Genomic DNA, 3190 nt, shown 5'->3' on the forward strand with positions numbered 1-3190 from the left:
GTCTAGTTTCGTTTTCCTCTTCGCCTCTGTTCATTCACGAGCTGAATGAACTTAGCCTGCCCTGAACCATTCCCTGCAACTTCACCACAAAGAAAGATAATCTTTGAAGCTCCCGCGCTCGCACGCGCGCCGGAAGACAGCACGCGCACGCCTCCCCTCAGACGACTCGCGCTGCTTTTAAAGACACGCAGAACCCTGCGGTCCTACACACCTCATACAAAGAGAACCATATGCCATGCAAGTATCGATTATTGAATTGAACTTATGATGAGATTTCTTTGTTGTGTCTTAAGGGTTACTGTCTGTGATTTTGCCATAGCCAACTGCGATCTCTGATCGCAGATTTTTGCTTTCACTTCCGATCTCGTCCCGCATCCTTCTCTCTCTCTCATCCACTCTCTCTTAATCCTTTTCTGGCATTCTATCTTTTTCTAACTCTGATCATTTTATTCTCTCTCACTGTTATTCGTTATCTTGTATTGTTTAACTGTATTTTATGTACATAGACATATAATCCGTGTGTATTGTGTAGTTTGATATATTCCTTAGTTCGATGTATTGGTCCAATTATTAAATTCCATATGCCCTTGACTGACTCTGATTTAATTGCCCATGTTACTTAGTCCCTGAAATGTTCGATCTTAGCTATATGCTTTATCTTGGTAGGCTACGATTTAAGTAACCTAATTTTAGTCTACAAACACCGAGAGTGTCTTTTCAAGGCCTGGAAAAGATACTCTTTCTCGTGTTTGTAAGAAGGATAATTTTCCTTGAGAGTTAATTTAATCTTACGTACAATCTGTTCGCTGGACAAACAGATTGTTTGATAACTAAATTAATTCCATTAAAGTTATCCCATAACTTCGAGCTGAAATAAGAACAATTGATGTATTAATGACGAACCATAACCCGTTACGGTAATCGTTCATATATCAATCTAGTTCAGCTGCGATAAATTAATGTAACGGTAACATACAAAATATTAATCATATTCATGATTAATTATTAAAATTCCCTATAGATCATTTGAGCTAATATTAATATTAATGTACGACCCATTGTTCTTACATGCCGCCATTGCCGCACATCACGAAGCAGTTGATGGTAAGTCTTTGGGGAAGCACGACCTGATCGTCAGGTTCCTGAGGGGAGCGAGGAGATTAAATCCTTCTCGTCCTCCCCTCGTACCCTCTTGGGACCTCTCAGTGGTTCTAACTGCCCTGCAGAGTGCTCCATTTGAGCCTTTGCAATCAGTGGAGCTTAAGTTCCTGTTTATGAAGACAGCGCTCCTGGTTGCATTGGCCTCCATCAAGAGGGTGGGGGACCTGCAGGCATTTTCGGTTGACGAAGCGTGCCTGGAATTCGGGCCGGCCAACTCTCACGTGATCCTGAGACCCCGGCTTGGATACGTGCCCAAGGTTCCTACCACACCCTTTCGAGACCAGGTAGTGAACCTGCAAGCGCTGCCCTTGGAGGAGGCAGACCCAGCCTTGGCACTGCTCTGTCCAGTACGCGCCCTTCGTGCTTACGTAGACAGAACGCAGTGTTTCAGGACCTCAGACCAGCTCTTTGTCTGTCATGGTGGGAAGCTGAAGGGAAAGGCTCTCTCAAAGCAAAGGCTATCTCACTGGATAGTGGATACCATTGCTTTGGCATACCAGCAGCAAGGTCGTCCGTGCCCCCTTGGTGTGAAAGCCCACTCCACTCATAGTGTGGCTTCCTCTTGGGCTCTAGCGCATGGCGCCTCGCTAACAGACATTTGTAGAGCTGCAGGCTGGGCGACACCCAACACATTCGCGAGATTCTATAATCTCCGAGTAGAGACAGTTTCTTCTCATGGACTCGCTTCAACCAGCCGGTGCTAGATTCTGCTCAGGTGTCTTCGCTTGCTCGCCATTCCTCTCCACGGACGGGATACGTGCGATATTCTTCTCAGGTGAGTCTGATAAGCTCTGAGTTTCCTCCAGCACTGGTGACGTCAACGCCTGAGTTATGCCAATCTGCCATAACGCAGCTTTTGCGCTTGACTAGGTGCCTCCATGTGCATGGTTCCCCTTCTGGGCGACCCCCACATGTGTATTCCACTGTAAGTCTCCTTGTGAGCGTGTGTCTTTCCCTTGGCAAGCCACCTTGCCACCCCTGGGGTTTAAAAATTCCACCTGCGGCTGGACACCCCAGTGATATTCCATATGCATCCCTCTGGGTCATATGTGTATTCTAAGTCCCCCCCATCAATGGCTGGGCATAATTGCATATTTCTCTCTGGAGATATGCTTCCCAGTGTACCTTGGTATCCCTGTGTTAAGTAGGACTCCTTCGTTCGTGCTAGTCTCACAACAGGGAGCTCAGACTTACGCAGGGCACTGGAAGACAGCCGAGGTGGCGTGATTAGACTGGAACCCCAATCGTCGTCATCCGACGTAACTCGGAGTGACCACGAAAGGGAACGTCTCGGTTACGGATGTAACCCTCGTTCCCTGAGTGGGAACGGAGACGTTACGTCTTCCTGCCACTTCCGCTGTACCGCTGAAAAACGCCTGAGTTCAGTCTCGGCTCCTCAGCGAAGACATATCTGCATTATGCCAGCGTACTTCCTTTATACCCCCTGCGGTGGGCGGAGATACGCTATGCAAATTCTGCAGACCCATGGCATTTCATTGCCATTGGCTCGTTTTATATACTCGAAGGTGATAGGCTTTCTAAGCGAAACCCCAATCGTCGTCATCCGACGTAACGTCTCCGTTCCCACTCAGGGAACGAGGGTTACATCCGTAACCGAGACGGTCTCATTGACTTCCATAGTATATATTTTTTTCTACTATGGAAGTCAATGAGACCAGAAACTGTCTTGTTACTGATATTCTTCTAAATATCTTCCTTTCTGTTCAGCAGAAGAAAGAAATTCATACAGGTTTGAAACAACATGAGGGTGAGTACATGATGACAGAATTTTCATTTTAAAGTGGAGTATCCCTTTAACAGTTTAACCATTTGACAATGAATGTTTAAAGAGATCAGTGACAGTTATGAGGACCAATGATATTTATATATCATTAATGGCAAAGCTTTTGCTTGAATGTTATGGGTGGATGGATCAAATATCAATATTATATTTAAGTACATTTTGTGCTTTCTGAGAACAACATTAAAGACATTTCACATTTATATTTGTAAGCAATCATTATAAATA

This window comes from Squalius cephalus (assembly GCF_949319135.1).
Source record: "Squalius cephalus genome assembly, chromosome: 8".
In the NCBI taxonomy this organism is placed as follows: domain Eukaryota; kingdom Metazoa; phylum Chordata; class Actinopteri; order Cypriniformes; family Leuciscidae; genus Squalius; species Squalius cephalus.